This window comes from Sus scrofa, chromosome 14, assembly GCF_000003025.6.
Source record: "Sus scrofa isolate TJ Tabasco breed Duroc chromosome 14, Sscrofa11.1, whole genome shotgun sequence".
In the NCBI taxonomy this organism is placed as follows: Eukaryota; Metazoa; Chordata; class Mammalia; order Artiodactyla; family Suidae; genus Sus; species Sus scrofa.
In genome coordinates this window covers 73,993,123-74,010,405 of record NC_010456.5, presented here as the reverse complement: position 1 = coordinate 74,010,405, position 17,283 = coordinate 73,993,123, and the positions used below count along the sequence as shown (strand labels likewise).

The following is a 17,283-nucleotide window of genomic DNA, read 5'->3' as shown; positions in this document are numbered from 1 at the left end:
TACTCAGTTTACCAGTTCAGATGTTGATCTTAGACACCCTCATGGACACACCCCAAAACAATATTGCACCAGCTGTCTGGGCATCTCTTAGCCTGGTCAAGTTGACACATAAAATTCACCACCACAGGTGTGTACTATTTTCCCCGATATGAAAAAACTCAAACATATAGCCCAGTTGAAAGAATTTTACAGCAAATGTCAATATACTATTAACATTTCACTAAGCTTGTTTTATCACTTATCTCTGCATTCCCAGCTCACTTTTGATGCATTTTAAAATGAGTCGTAGGCAGGTGTATACTTCCCTGAAATACTTTAGCATGAATGTTTTGGATTTAATATTTTTTTCTCGTGATATAAAATTGGCATGAACTTCCCCTTGTGACCCCCTTGCTCTACTGCTTCTGTACACAGCACAAAACTGACCAGGCCGTCTTCCAGTTGTCATCTTGCAAATGTTTACTGAATTGTCATGTGGGAGAAGATTGGGCCTTTAAAAGATGGATAAAACTCCCTGCTAAAGGAGTTCACTGAATGTAAAATTGAGAGCAATCAGAGGAATTTGCAAGTATGGGGTAGTGGGGTGTGAGAGTGAATGCGGCTGCCCACACGGAGAAGGGAAATCAGGGAAGGCTTTGCGAAGGAGGTGCCAGGTAGAATTTCTAAGTAAAACTTTGGCAGGTAGCCAGGAATGGAGGAGGCAGAAAGATGTGAACTGGCACAGCTTACACAGATTCAGGTAGAGTGTAGGATGGACATAAGGGGTGTTACTTTTCTATTTCTGTGGTAATAAATGACCACAAAGTTGGTGGTTCAAAATACAAATTAGGAGTTTCTATTGTAGCTCAATGGGTTAAGACCCTAATATAGTGTCCATGAAGATGTGGGTTCAATCTCTGGCCTTGCTCAGCGGATTAAGGATCCAGCATTGCTGCAAACTGCAGTGCAGGTTGCAGATGCAGCTCGGATCCAGTGTTGCTGAGGCTGTGGTGTAGGCCAGCAGCTGTAGCTCCAATTCAACCTCCAGCCTTGGAGCCTCCATATGCCACAAGTGAGGCCATAAAAAGGAAAAAAACATTAATTTTCTTATGGTCCTAAATGTCAGAAGTCTATAATGGGTCTCTCTGGGTTGAGACCGTAGAGGAGGAGACATTTCCTTGCTTTTCCCACCGTCTGATTTGCTGGCATTCCTTGGCTTGTGGCCGCCTCCTATCTTTAAGCCAGGAATGGCTGAAATCTTTGTCACATTGCACACATCTGAGGCTGCTTTTGTTGTCACATCTTCTCTGACTCGAAGGTCTCCCTCCTATACAGATCCTTGGATTTCATTGGACTGGCTGGGATAACCTAGGATAATCTTTCCCTCTCAGATCTTTAAATCAATCTCATTTGCAAAGTGTCTTTTGCTATGTGAGGTCTCAGTCATGGGCCCCAGGGGTTGGGACGTGGACAGCTTTGGAGGAGCATTATTCTGGCGGCCGGAGGGGACTGGGCGGCTAAACCATCAGGGCTGTGGGAGCTGGGCTGGCCTGAGGCTTCTGAGAGGGGAGGACTCGAATGGATTTGGCAGGGGAGGGACAGTCTGGGCTGGGCCATGGTCCTCTCTACCTATCAGCCTGGCGCAAAGGACAAGCCCAGGAAGAGTTTACAAAATGAACAGAAAGGGAGGTACGTCTGGCTGGCAGCCACGTGGTAGGGGAGCAGCATTTCTGCCCAACCAATCTCTACAGGAGTCAGGACCACAGTGGTGGGGAGGGGGGTGACTCTCCTGGGAGACCTGAGTGCAGCGCCCCTCTCCACACAGCGTGAGGGTTAAGACAAGTCTATTACTGTTTCCTTGTCACTCTGTCACCCATCTAATGGCCGTCGATAGTAGTTGAATGAGAATTGATGGGGAGGTAGATTTAATTAACCCGCGTGTCAGCAGCTGCAGGCCACCCGTTTGTGTGTTAATAGAGTGGCTGCCGGTCCTCTCCTGGGCTTTGCTGGGAGCCCAAGGCCAGTGGAGCAACTGGGCTTGTCAGTGCAGGTGGCCTGGCAGAGGGGAAGTGGGAACTCAGCCTCAGCCGGCCGCTCCCCTCTTCCAGGAGCAGGCAGTCACCTTGTCAGCCTGACTATGCCACCTGGCTCTGCTCACTTGTCTGGAGATCTGAGTGGGGCAGGGATGAAGGTCCAGAGTCCCCCACAACCCCCCAGCTCACCCCCTGCACCTGAAGATAGGCAGCTTGCCAGCTCAGCCCAGCATCCAAGGCTTTCCAAGTCCAGCCTGTTCTTGCTAGCCTCCCAGTGTGGTGTGCCTTCCCCTTGCCTCTCCGCTCACTCCCTTCACTTCCTGGGCTCCCTGAGCCACCCAGACTGGCAGCCTACACCCCCTCCCCTTTTCACCTTGCTTCCTGCTGGGCTATTCACTAGTCATTCCTGTGTGTCAGCCTAACCCCTCAGCCACGCGCCAATGGAGAACAGGCCCACTGCTGCCTCACAGGTGAGGGGGCCCCGTGGGGAGTGGTGCCAGGAGGCCTCAGGAGGCTGCCCCTTCCAGCTGCCCATCTTTGTATGTAGCAGACCCCATCATCTTCTGTAAAATGGGAGCCTGGATGAGTGGTGACCCTTGTTGGCAGCCAGCAGCTGGGGCTGATGATCTGGGCTTCTCTGACGCTGTCTCCTAACACAGGGGTCCCACTGTGGAGGATCGGTAATGAGGGACACTAGGAGGAGGATCTAGTGCCTTGTATTCTTCTGGATGTAAATGTCCATAAGGACGGGACCCTACTGGCTCCACTGTGGGCGTGTGCCCAGCACACAGTAAGTCCGATGTCAGTATTGTTGAAAGGACACCATGCTTGGGCCTGCCCCAGGCAGTGAACGTGGAGGGCCTTGGCCCTCAGGAAGACTGGCTGCTTGTCCGGGGGCGGGGGGGGGGTGTCTGTTCCCAGTGATCCCCAGCTTCCCAATCATGGCTCTGCCCTTCACAGTTGGTGGCCTTGGGCAAGCACTTTAGCATTGGGAATTCCAACCTGTGGGCACAAAAATACCATCTCTCTCCCAGGTGGGATACTGGACTCAGTAAAATGGGCCTGGGACACGTGCTTGGTTGGTATCTGCCACCTCTTCCCTAGACCCGGTACCCCCCAGTACCTATCCTTAGCTTTAACAGGGAGGGGGCTTTGGAGCCTGGACTCCAGAGACTACCTGGACTCTGTCCCCAAGAACCTCTGATCACTCTTGATGAGCAAAGATTGTCTCTGCCCGGGTGCCACAACAGGGGACCTCTGGGTACCAACCTTGAGAGGTACCTGAGAATTGACAGGTTAATATCGAGATTCTTGGCTCCACATCCGCTTGTCACTTCAGCCCTGGGCTAGGGCCCTGCTCTTTAGGTTGAGAGAGGCAGGCCCTTGGTTCCCACCAGCCACCTGCTTCCCAGAGCGGAGGCAGGGTGCCGGGGGAGGGCCCACACTACTGGGGGCAGGTGTGCAGGCAGCGGCCACACGGCTACATGGGCCCGTGAGCCACCCAGCATCCCGTCTGGCAGTCTCCATCCTCGCTTCACACCTCCACTGCCTTTCATTTTCAGCTCTGATTGGTTTTCTTGTTTTAACACATACCCCAGGCCCCGTCTTTGACCCCGGTGATGGATTCAGCTGCTCCCTGGGACTCCAGCTGCCAAGCTCGTCTGGAGCCGCTGGGGGTGGGGGAGGGGAAGACGGTGATGGAAATTACCCTTCATGTTCCAGGCTCAGCAGAGGTGGGGGAGCCCTCCCCGGAGCCAGGAGGCGGCTGGAGGCAGAGCAGGGTGGGGGGTGGGGACTGTCAGGCTCCGTTACGGGAAACGGATTTTCCCTCTCTGGGCCTCCAGTTTCCCCTTCCGAATAAGGGATTGTGGTGGCTGTGGAATGCTGGTCTCTAAGACATGGACGTTTGAGTCCTTGGACAAATGGGACATTGATTTTTTTCCTTCCTGCTGCTGGATGCGCCTTCTCCAAGTATTTGTCTGCGCTGGCTGGGCCTTCAGAGAAGGTACCAAGAACTAACACTAAATGGTCCTCACCCTGCTGAACCTCAGGGGGGAGCAGGGCAGGAGAAGGGCTGCAGAATGACAGGAGCCTTCTTCCTCTGGAGGACTAAAGGGAGGCCAGGGTGTTCCATGTGCATAAAATCCCTCCCAGACCCAAATGGACTCCCCACAGGAATAACAGATGACAGCTTGAGGGTGGCTCTACCCCAGTCAAGCAGATTGGAGTATCTTGAGCCATTAAATGTTTGGTGCCCGGTGCACAGCAGCTATTTGGAAACATCTGGGTGTTTGGCCGAAATGTCATTTTTTAGACAGGTGTCTGTTGGCCAAGGCAGCCAAGTAGGGGGACTCTGAGATCACCTCTCAAGAGCAACCCAAACCACAACTATCTGTAGAACAACCATGGGGGGCGAGGGAAAGGTTGGAACCTCCCAAAAAAGATCTACAACTAAAGACATAAAGGGAATCACGACAAGGTAGGAGGTGTGTACTTGTGACACAATCAAATCTCATAGCCACGGGGTGGGCGACCTGTACAATGGAGAAAAATCATAAAGCAGAGGTTCTCCAACAGGAATGAGAATTCTGAGCCCCTCATCAGTTTCCCCAGCTCAGGGGTCTGGCCCCAGGAAGACCAGCCCCTGGAACATTTGGCTTTGAAGGCCAGTAAGGCTTAATTTCAGAAGCCCCACCAGTCTGGGGGCAATAGAGACTCTGCTCTTAAAGGGCACACAAACTCGCGACAGGCTGTGACACACTAGGGATACAGACACTGGACACACAGACACACTGCAGCCATATTTGGGAGCTTGGTCTGTGCCTGTGAAGCCAGCACTGGTGGGCGGGGCCATTGCATAGGTCCCTCCCTCTCAGGCCAAACAACTAACTGGCTGGGGGTGTGGCCTCACGGGTCTGCCCATAGGCTACCTAAAGACTAAAGAGCCTCCTGTCCAGCCTACCAGAGAGCCGTACGTTTACAGGTGTGCCCTGAGAGGTGGGTACTTGTACCCGAGTGTTTCCCGCAGGTGAGCTGGGCCCAGTGTGGGTCTCAGGGACAAGGGCCTGGTGGTGAGAGCTTTGTGACAATGCAGGGTCTCCTGACAGCTCCAAGTGAATGAGCAGGGAGCAGTTGGCCCTTGTGCCAGTCTGAAGAACAGGTGACATCCTCCCCCACACGGTTTGGCAGCTGGCCTGAGCAGCCTCTGCTCAAAACCCACTCCTGTGTGCCTATGTGTTGGGGTTGGGGCGGGGGAGGAGGGCTGGGGCTCAACAGGGCCCTGGGACAGAGGAATGAGTTTGAAGACCTGGCCATCTAGGCTGGGTCTGCTCCTTCCACCTGTGGGATTTCTGAGCCTCATTTAATTCATCCTTCAGGTTGGAATGTTGATGATGCCTAACACGCAAGGTAATTATAAAATGCTTGGTAAACCATAAAGGGTGATTTGGACATTTTAGTCTTTTCAGAACCTCAGGCAGCAGAGCCGTGGTCTCACCTTGGACCTAGTTGGCTCACGTGCTCCCTGCTGTAGGGCCTCACAGCCCTGTGTCCTGAGCCATCACACGTGCCAGGGGCTAAGCACAGGACAAGGGATGCCAGTGAGCCATTGGCAGTTTCCTAGGACTCAGCGTCTGACTGGACAGGTCAGATATGCACCCTTGAGTTGGCAGAGAACCGAGAAGTAGGAACTGCGCTGTTCCAATGGCCCAGCCTGAGAAACTCCAGGAAAGGGAAGGCCAGGGAGACCCAGAAAGCTCCTGGGGAGGTAGCACTGAGCTAGGGTTTGAGAGACAAGCGGCATTTAGACACGGGGGCAAGAAGCAGCAAGGGGGCGCCAGGTGGGATGGAGGAAGCAAGGCACCCCAGGCGGGCCTGAGGATGGGAGTGTGGCTTTGATCCAGCTGGGAGGAGAGAGATGTGTCATTAGGTCCTGGAACCGTGCGTGGGTGCCTCAGGCTTGGAGGGTGGGGCTGCAGACTGTCCTTGGCTGTCCCCGTTGTCCTCAGGACGGCTGTCCTCTACCATACAAAAAAAAAAAATGGGCCATCCATGTGCATGGCCCTGGCCCCCCAACCCCTCTTCTAGGAAAAGGCATTGCTCCCCGCCTCCCAGCCCGATCATGGGGCACATGTATACAGCCTGTCAGAAATCCTCTGTCCAAGTCAGTAGAAAATGGCTAAAGTCAGGAAGAAATGGCCACAAAAATATTTCGTTTGGAAAGATGGGGGAACTGCTGCAAGGAACAACCAGAAGCATTACACGCGGGGGCCTCTGGGCAGCTGGACTGAGGGGTGAGGCTCCAGGACGAGACTGTCCTCACAACACCCCTTGGCACGGTAGTTTCACTTCAGCAAAAATGAAAATGCACTTTGTTAACTCTTCTTGCCTAACCCAGCTCCTTTCTACTGCACAGGAAGGCCATCTCCTGCTATCCTGCCCTTGGAACAAATCAGAGTGGGCAATGGCTTTCTGGAAGGGGGTGTTCCTGAGACTGCCTGCCACCCACGGGCAGCATCACTCCCCTGAGCTTGGGGCTATCAGGGCGGAGGCTGCCTTTGATCTTCTAGGCCTTGATCCCGATCAGCACAAATAAGGTGGAAGCCCAGAGCTCTATAATCTTCAGGCAGCCTGGACAGGGCTGAGATGCAGGAGCGGGACGTGGACCCTGGGCCACCACCACCTGACGTCAGGCCCAGCTCACCCACCCAAGTGCAGCCTCAGTCTCCCCTTGGGCAAAATAGGGCAGCTAACAGGCCCACATCTCAGGTTTCCAGCAGTTTGAATGACACACAGAGCCTGGCATGTGATAGGCTCTTTGTATATGCTGACCATTTGCTGTTTGTACCTTGGAACCACAGACGTGTATAAAAGACTAGGCTATTTGATGCTGGAGGTGAAAGAAATCTGAAAGATCATCTTTGTTTTGTACAGGAAACACTGAGGTCCTGAAAGCTTGAGGCAAAGGAGTCAGAGAAGAACCTGGAAGATCCTCAACAAACTCCCCCCCCCCCAGCTCACAGGTAGGCAGGGGCACTGTGAAGTGATTCCAGCACGGGGTGCAGACCTGGGGCTGATGGAGTGTGGCAGAGAGAGGGAGGAAGGAAGCAGATGCCTGCGGAAGGTGAAATGATGGTTGGAGGCAAGGTGGCTGGGCTGTCCCTCTGCCGAAAGGGCATTCTGGGCTGCTGAGTGTGTGGCAGGAAGTGGCTGTGTGACTGGAAGTGACTAGAGGTGGTGTGTGTTGCACATATTAAACACAGAGTCAGAAGCTAGCTGGGCAAATGGGACCTTCCCAGATGGCCCTGTCCTTAGACATCGCCATGGGGCTGATGGGTGTCAGGAGCCCCAAGGCTGGCACAGTGGACAGAGCAGTAGCTGTGCCTGTGCTTGGGGATCTGTGGTGTGGGGTTCTGTGACCAGATAACTCTGAAGGTCGTGCTGCACCCTGAACACTAACTTCTTCTGTGGCCTCAAGGGTGTTGTAGATGTGTTGTAGAGCCCCCAGCCACAGGAAGAAGTGCCTAAAGAACTTGTGAAAAGATCAAGCTTTTTCAGAAGTCCACTCTTTCAGCCAACCATCAGCAAGGCCCCCTAATCCATGCTCTCTGCTCAAGGGAGGTTCTGGGAGTTCCCATTGTGGCACGGTGGAAACGAATCTGACTAGGAACCATGAGGTTGTGGGTTTGATCCCTGGCCTCACTCAGGGGTTGAAGATTCAGCATTGCCGTGAGCTATGGTGTGGGGTTGCAGACGCGGCTCGGATCTGGTGTTGCTGTGGCTCTAATGTAGGCTGGTGGAAACAGCTCTGATTGGACCCCTCCCCTGGGAACTTTGGTGTGCCGTGGGTGTGGCTCTAAAATGACAAAAGACCAGAAAAAAAAAAAAAAAAAAGGAGGTTCTAGGCCCTGCTCCCCCTGAGGAATTCAGATGTTTCCTGAAAATGAGACCAGATGCCAGGTCTAATTTTCTCTGACACTAGGTTAGTACCAGGCTCTGAAATATTTGGGGGACTCCTAGGACTTGGGATAAGGAGAAATAGGTGTCTAAGAAGCACAACAGGGGTCCAAGATTTCCACCTAGGAGGGGTTTAGGGGAAGTAAGCTGGCATGGGTTCTGGGGCTTGTCTTGTAGCTGCAATTGCATTTGAAGGTAACCTTGAATTTTCATGAAGTCCAAAGCTACAGCAAAGCAATCTGTTCCAACCTTGCACCTGGGCCAGAAGATGGCCAGGCAGCTCCCAGCCCGGGCATGGATCTCTGACTCGTGGGCCATCTGCAGTTTAGAGAGTTCTTCTCTTTGAGCCTCAGTTTTCCTCCTTGTCATTGTACCAGCTGGATGTCATTCGGCCAGCTGGAGCCAAGAGGCATCCATCTGCTCTCAGGACAGCCCTGCCGTTAGTATCAGTAGCTTGTCCTCTTGGGTTTTCTCCAGGTGAATATCCTGCTTTTGGAACCATTCCCCACCCCCCACCCAACATGAGAGCAGCATGTGGAGCTCAGCAGAATCGGTTCCTGCAGGGTCCCAAGATGTCTTCTGCAGGCACATCTGGAATTTCTTGTCTTTTTCCACATAAATTACTGCCTTTAACCTATATCTCTCCTAAGCTCTACTTCTTCATAACACCTTCCCCCAGCACCACCACCAACAAAAAAGTACATTTTGACGTTTACTCCTCTTAACCTTTTTCTCTTTTTTTTTGTCTTTTTATCTATTTAGGGCTGCACCTATGGTATATGGAGGTTCCCAGGTTAGGGGTCTAATTGGAGCTGTAGTCACTGGCCTATGCCAGAGCCACAGCAACACAGGATCTGCAACCTACACCACAACTCACAGCAACGCTGGATCCTTAACCCACCAAGTGAGGCCAGGGATCAAACCCGTCTCCTCATGGATGCCAGTCAGGTTCATTGACCGCTGAGCCACAACGGGAACTCCTACCCCTCTTAACCTTGTTTCAAGCTGGCAATATCTTTTTGTATCTCGAGTCCAATATCCCATTGTATTAGTTTTCTCTCTCAATCTGTGTCCTCTGTAAATCTGATAAGTTGCCTTCTGTGCCTTTATCCAAGCCACAGATAAAAGCATTAAACAAGACATGGTCAAGTTCAGAGAAAGCCCTGTAGCCTCTAGAGAGCCCTCCAATTTGATATTGATTTGTTAATTAGTCTCTTTGGACAACATAGTTGTTCAACCAGCTATGGATCTGGTTCACATCCCGTCTATAGGGAAGTCTTGAGAGATTTTATCAAATGCCCTGCTGAAACCCAGGAGTTTTAGGTCTGCAGAAATCTTCTGATTCATTTTTCCAGGACCCTGACAGAAATGCGGGCTGAGTAGGCTTGGCATGACCTCCTGGGGAACCCATGCCAGTTCCTGATGCCTACACGCCCTTCAATAATTGTCCCCCAACTACCTGCTTAGTGGTCAGTTCTACAATTTTACTTGGAACTAGCATAATTTAATTTGTCTAACATTTCTGGAATCTCTCTTCTTTGGAAAACTGAGACATTTATTGACCTCCTTTTGCCCCTCTTTAGTTTTGCATAATTTTTCAAGGATTGCTATTTCAGCTTCTGCAAACTTATCTACTGGTTCTTCCAGAAACTTCAAAAATAATTTGTATGTATTAGAAGGCAAGCTAGCTAGTTGTCTGGAAACCATAGAGAAAAAAAAATCCTTGTGTTTGGCTATATAAACGTTTAAAACCACATCTAAGAAAAAAAGACTTCTCCAAAATAAAAGCCAATGACAAAAATGTTTGCCACAAATATGACACAAGACTAATTCTTCTGCCATAAAAACAGATCTTTAAAATCCACAAGAGAAAGGAGTTAGAAAAATCAGTAGAGGGTATAAACAAGCAATTTGTAGAAACAAATACAAAAAGCCAATAAGTTTATGAAAATGGGCTCAATCTCTCACAATTAGTGCAAAACAAGGTTAAATCTGTATGTTATTAGATTAGCAAAAATTAAAATTTGATAAAACCCCATGCTAGTGAGGAGATGAGAAATGGGCATTCGCATACATGGTTGGTGAAAGTATAAGTTGCTGAGCATATTTGAAGACTGGTTTAATGAGGTCTACCAAAATTTTAAACATGTATGTCTTTGGTTTTAGGGATTTGATGACATAACTACATAGATGTTCATGACAGCTCCTATGTCAGGCTCCTGATCAATCTTCTTGATGGAGAAAGACACTAAACAAGAATCAAATATCTTTCTTTCTCTGTTCTAGTTTAACTCTGTACCACCTGGAGTTTCCAGTGACTTTTGGCTCCAAATGTGGTTATAAGCCCTGTTGTTGCCTTGATTTGTTTTTCTATTATTTGGATGGAGTTCTTTCCCCCCAGTTTATCCTCATTAGGACCCTTATCCTCCAAACTACAGGTTTATTTCAAGCCTTTGTTTTTCTCATTTGGGCTCTGTCTTTCCTTCCATCCCCTACCTGGGTCCCTAGTAAACCTTAATTGACATTTTAGAAGCCTCTTCTTTTCTTCCTTGATGTCAGTTGTTTTTGTGGGTCACAATCAGGGCACCAGATGTGGGACCATATCCATCCTTGCTCAGAAAGTTCTCATCTCTGCCTTCCTGAAATCCAGGATGCTTTATTCAGCACACACCCATTGGGTGCCAGAGTGCCAGGGAGCCACAGCAGGGATTAGACAGGAAGCCAGCCTTCAGAGGATGCTACCAGGAGCACAGTATGTGCTGATGAATTGTGATGCAGATTATTTAAAACTTCATTGTGTCTAAAGGAATTGCTCTAAGATAATGCTGGACTTTCCTGGCAGACATTGGAGTCTCCTAGGAGGTGGAGGGGAAGGAAAATGGATTGTCTGGCCCACTTCCCCCATCCCACTCCCAACCAGATTGTACTGCTGTGGAGATAGTGTTTGAAAGGAAAGAGTTTTCCATTTCTACTTCTCAGGCAACCTCAGGGCACAAAAGAAGGGTAATTGGTAGGAACATGATTGTTCCTTTTCAGCTAGGGCTTAGAAAACAGAGTCATTAAAAGCTCTCTGAGCTTGGGAGAAAGTGTGTGCGCGCTTGTGTGCACACACGTGTCCCACATGTGGGGAAGCTGCATGTGAGAATGAGGACAGAAAGTGCGTGTGCCCTTGTGAAGCAGCGGTGTGGAGGGTGGAGCAGGAATGTGGAGAGGGTTTGGGGCCCTTTCCCCCACTAGCATCAAAATTGCAGTAACTGCAGATTAAGTGCTGCTGACCCCGGGAGACAAGCGGCTCTGTTTCCAAGGGAACCACATGGCTCAATCAAGGGCCCTGAAAGAGAGGGTAAGCCAGGATGGAGCAGCCCTTCAACCCTCCAGAGCAGCAGTATGTACAGCGTAACCCTCAACCTTGCTTTAGCCTACTGAGGGTCCCTGAGCAGGGTCCTCCTGGTCCCTTAGCAGGCCCCTGATCCTAGGAGAGGTGGGCAAGTAGCTAAGGCACTACTTGGCTATCCACCACCCTCTTCCTGGCCCCCATGATCTCTGAATGACGTTGGGATAGTCCTTTTGCTTCTCTGGGTGTGGCTTCCCCATCAGCACAATGAAAGCATTGGACAAAGTCTTTATTGATCCCCCCAGCTCTATGACTTTCTCTGGAGGCCATTCCCCTCCCTGCCATCACATCCAGACCCCCTGGCTCAAAGTGCAAGTAGAATGGAAAACCCAGGGAAGCCATTCTTCTTGTTGATCTGCCCCTACCTAATAGCTCCAGCTGTGTCATCTCTGTAGCAACTGATGCTTCTTCATCTTTAGGGAGTGAGGGAGGGAGTTCAGAAGGCCTATGGTGTTTTTCTTAGCAGCTTCACACAGGGGCAGAAATGGGAGTTGGATGTCAGGAGGGGGTCTGAGCTGAGGAGAAGGTGTGAAGGACCCCCACAGCCCTTCAGTGAGGCCACCAGAAAGTCAGGGGCTGAGACCCACCCCTGTCCAGGGCATCCTGGCCCATGGGTCAGTTCAACCTTCACAGAACCCAGCATAAGGCAGCCCAGACTCCCGTGATGAGATCAGAAAGACATGGCAGTGCCATGGGGCAGAAAGAACCCTTGCAGTCAGGCCAGCTGGTTTCACTTTCCACCTCTTCCAGGTCAGTGATTCTCAACTCTGGCTGCCCATTAGAACCACTAAGAGAGCTTTTAAAAATGCCCAGGTCTGCCCCCAGGACATCCCTGGATGGGATCCATGCTTCAATATTTAAAATGTTCCCCCATGGACTTCTGTTTCTAGCCATAAAGAAGTAATAGGAACTGAATTTACCTTTCTATTTTAAACAACTAGAAATCTGGACAGGGTGTAGGATAGGATGGTTTTCTGACAATGTTGAACAACAGGCAGGGCAAGACTGTAATTGCTTAGAGAGATGAAACAAACGAAAGGAGCCCTACACTTTCATCAACTTACCATTCTGGATTGAGGAAATATATTGAAGTTTGGAGAGACCAAGGTGGCTAGAATTTGTGGGGAAGAGGACTGGAGAGGTGAGAGCTGCAAAGAGAGCGAAAGCTCCAGAGCATGCCGGGGGTCCTCTTTGGGCTCTGGCTAAGAACTCAGTACATGTGAAAGGAAACCACCAGGAAAAGAATCACTAGAGAGCAACAGCCCAAACAATTCCAGAGCTCAAACAGGGCTAGGAATTGTCTTTGTTCACCCCGGCCAGTGTGGGACACAGAGGTGTGTCCTAAATAGTAGGGCTAAATTATCTCTAGAATAAAGGGTGCTCTGGAATCACCCTAAAAAACATAAAATAATAAGCCTCGAAAAGATCCAGCTTCTTTCAGGTAACTCATGTTCCAGAACAAAACCTAAGAATATTTATGGGAATGTTTAAATATCCAGTACCCAACAAGGTACCATTCACAATGTCTGACATCCAACCCCAAATTACCATTGTGGAGTTCCCATTGTGGCTCAGTGGGTTAAGAATCCAATGGAGTCTCTGGGAGGATGCGAGTTGGATCCCTGGCCTCGCTCAGTGGGTTAAGGGTCTAGTGTTGTTGTAGCTGCTGTGTAGGTCACAGATGCAGCTCAGATCTGGTGTTGCTATGGCTGGCAGCTGTGGCTCTGATTCGACCCCTAAACCCTGAACTGCCATATGCCACAGGTGCGACCATCAAAAGAAAAAAAAATTAGCAGGTGTATTAGTTTTCTATTGTTGCCGTAACAAATAACTAAATTTAGTGGCTTCAAACAACACCCAACTTTTCTCTTATAGTTTCTGTGGGTCAGAAATCCAGGCACAGCACAGCTCAGCAGGGTACTCTGGTTATGGTCTCACAAGGCTGAGATCAAGATGCCAGTTTGTTTAGTTCTCCTCTGGAGTTTGGGATTGTCTTCCCAGCTTAACCTTAGCTCCCATGTTGGTTGTCAGCTAGGAGCTGCCCTGAGCTCCTTGAGGCTTCCCACATTCCTTGTCATGATACCCACTCTATCTACAATGTTTCATCAAGCAGCAGCAATGGTGCATCAGGTTATACTCATGCTCCAAATCTCCCTGACTCCCTCTTCTGCCTCTGCTTTTAAGGACTCATATGATTATGTTGGGCTCACCCTATATAATCCAATGTAATCTTCCTGTCTTAAGGTCAAATAATTAGTAGACTAAATTACATCTGCAAAGTACTTTTTTTATTTTCTATGTAAGGTAATATGTACACAGCTTTCTAGATTAGAGCATAGGACATTTTGGGGGGCCATACTTCTGCCAGGAATGCAAAGAAGCAAGTGAAAGATCAAACATTATAAATAGACCAGAAATGAGAGAGAAGCTTGAATTAGTGGACAAGGATGTTAAAACGACTATACGAATATGCTCCACGTGTTCAAGAAGGGAGAAGAAATGATCACTGATGGAGAGGGAAATGGCAGATATAAAAAACACTTAGATGGAACTTTTAAAAAGGAAAAATTTTTAAAGGAAAAATTAAATCTGAAATTACACTGAATTTTCAATATGTGGAAATACATTGGATGGGATCACCATGGATTAAACACAGCAGAAGAAAAGACAGTAAACTTGAAGACACTGGAGTAAAATGATCCAAAAATGAAGCACACAGGGAGGAATAGAAAACAGAAAAAGTACACAAATCTGTGGAACAGTTTCAAACAATCCAATGAGTGACACATTTAAAAAGAGACAAACATTTCTGGAACAAATAATGACCAAATAAGCAACTCTCCAAATTTCATGAAACTGTACATCCACAGATCCAAGAAGCTCAGTGCACCCACAACAGGAGAAACAAAATCACACCAAGACACAATGCAATAAAATTGCTGAACCCAGTGATAAAACATTTAAAAGCAGCCATAAGAAAAAGATACATTGCATATAGAGGAACATAGAAGATGGTAACAGACTTCTTGTGAGATACTATTCAATTCAGGAATAATGAAATAATAACTATTAAATATTGAAAGAAAAATTGTCAACCTCGAATTTAATACCCAACAAAAAAATTTTTTTTTGAAAATGAAAAAAGTAAGTCTTTTGATCCAATGACACCTAAGAGAATTCATCATCAGCAAACATCCACTACAAGAAACATTAAAGGAAATTGTTCAAGGAGGAGAATAATACCAGGTAGAAATTTGGATAGATGTAGAGGAATTAAGAGTGGTAGAAATGCAGAAAGGTGAATGAATATAAAAGACACTTTAAAAATAAATTTTTATCTCTTTAAAATAGGATTGACATAAGAATATTTTACAGCTTGCTATTTGTGAGAACATGGACGGAGCTAGAGGGTATTATTTCAAGTGAAATAAGTCTGAGAAGGACAAGCACTGTATGATTTTACTTATATGTGGAAGCTAAAAAACATGAACAAACATAACAAAAAGTCATAAATACAAAGAACAAATACGTAGTTGCCAGGGGGAGAAGGGTGGGTGAGGAGAGAAACAGGTGAGGGGTATTAAGAGGTACTAATTTTCAGTTACAAAATAAATGAGTCATGGATACAATAGTATGGGGAATATAGTCTCTAGTTTTGTTATATTTTTGTGTAGTGACAGGAGGAAGCTAGATTTATCCTAGTGATCATTTGAAATGTATAGAACTACTGAGTCCCTGTGTCACATATCAGGAACTAACATAGTGTTGTAAGTCAATTATAGTTCAAAACCAAATAAAGTCATAGAAAAAGAGAATAGCTTTGTGGTTACCAGAGGTGGAGAGGTAGGCGGAGGGGGATTTGGAAGAAGGTTGTTCTAAAGATACAAACTTTTAGTTATATAATAAATAAGTACTGGGAATGTAATGTAAAACATGATAAATTAACACTGTTGTACATTGTATATGAAAGTTGCGAAGGGAGTACATCCTGAGTTCTCGTCACAAAAGAAAAAAGGGTTTTTGTTTTCTATTTCTTTCATGTTGTATCTATATGAGAAGATAGATGTTCACTAAACTTGTGATAATCATTTCATGATGTAAGTCAAATTATTATACTGTATACCTTTAAATTTATACAGTGCTGTGTGTCAATTATATCTAATAAAAGGGAAAGAAAATATTTTACAGCTTTATTGAAATACAATTGATACAAAATGTTACACATATTTAAAATATTTGTCTTCACACATGTCTATGCCATTGAAACCACCACCACAAACAAAAAATTTAACATATCCATCACCTCAAAAATTCTTTATGCTTTTTTGTAATCCCTTCTTTCTATGTCTTTCCACATCACCCACCCCACCAAGTAAGCACTAATCTGCTTTATGCTAGTAGAGACTAGTTTACAGTTTCCTCAGTTTCATAAACATGGAATTATACTCCATGTATTCTTTTGTGGTTCACTTTTAGTCCTTCTCATTGTTGAGTAGTATCCCATTGTTTGGATATACCAGCATGTGTTGATCAACTCACCTGTTGATGAATGTTTGGATATCTGAGTTTCCACTTTGGGACCATTATAAATTTATGTGTACATCTTTGTATGGACATATGTAATCGCTTGGGTAACTACCTAAAAGAAGAATGGCTGGATTAAATGGCCGCAGTACATTTATCTATCAAATAAACTACCAAACTCTTTTCCAAAATACTTGTGCATTTTACATTCATAAATGTCAGCAATGTATGTGAGTTTTAGTTCCTTCACATCCTCATCAACAATTTATATAATCAGTCTTTTTTAAAATTGCTCAATGAATTTTATTACATTTATGCTTGTACAATGATCGTCACAACCCAAATTTATAGCTTTTTCACCCCCAACCTCCATCCCATCCCCCACCAGCCAACCTGTCTCCTTGGAAACCCTAAGTTTTTCAAAGTCTGTGAGTCAGTATCTGTTCTGCAGAGAAGTTCATTGTGTCCTTTTTTTTAGATTCCACATGTAAGCGATAGCATTTGATGTTGGCGTCTCACTGTCTGACTTCACTTAACATGATAATTTAAACAGTCTTTTTAATGTTGGCCATTCTAATTGGTATGAAGTGGCACCTAATTGTGATTTTAATTTGTATTACCCTAATGACTAATAACATTGGATATTGTTTCATGTGCTTATTTGCTCTCTATATTATCTTCTTTAATAATATATCTGTTTCACAATTTTCTACAAATTTTATATTGGATTCTTTTTGTAGTATTGTATTTTGAGATCCCTTTATACATTCTGGTTACAAATTCTTTATTAGATATATGCTTTGAAAGATTTTCCCCAAGTCCATGCCTTATCTGTTTATTCTCTCAAGAGTTAGAACATGCCACGAGGAAGTCCCCAAGCCAGGGATTGAACCAGAGCTGCTGAAGTGACAACACTGAGTCCTTAATGAGCTGCACCATGAGGGAACTCCAAGAACAGACATTTTTAATTTAGATGAAGTCTAATTTATCAATTCATTCTCTTTTCTTCAAAAGAACATTCTTTCTCCACTAAATTGCCTTTGTGCTTTAGAAAAAATCAGTTATCCATAAATGAGTGTTCTATTTCTGATCTCTCTATTGATGTATTATCTGTCTTTATGCCAATTTCATGGTATTTTATTATAACTTTGTAATAAGTCTTGAAAACAGATAGTGTTAGTCCTCAAATTTGTTCTTCTTTTTTCAGAGTTTTTGGCTCTTTGATGTCCTTTACATTTATATATAAATTTTGAATCAAATTGTGATTTTCTACAAATAAATAAGACGGAAACTTAATTTTTTTTTTTTAATTGTAGTTGGGAGTTTCTGTTGTGGCTCAGCAGGTTAAGAACCTGACTTGTATCCAGGAGGATGTGAGTTTGATCCGTAGCCTTGCTC

The 17,283-nt window shown here is 46.5% G+C and overlaps 1 long non-coding RNA gene across 1 annotated transcript in view; it reads left to right on the top strand.

Annotated features, from left to right (window-relative positions):
• LOC110256673 overlaps positions 1 to 12,979 on the top strand; it is an 82,743-nt gene extending 69,764 nt beyond the window's left edge. The window contains exons 2-3 of the long non-coding RNA XR_002338537.1: positions 6,945 to 7,033; positions 10,134 to 12,979. This is a non-coding gene — a long non-coding RNA (uncharacterized LOC110256673). The remainder of the gene's footprint in view (positions 1 to 6,944; positions 7,034 to 10,133) is intronic.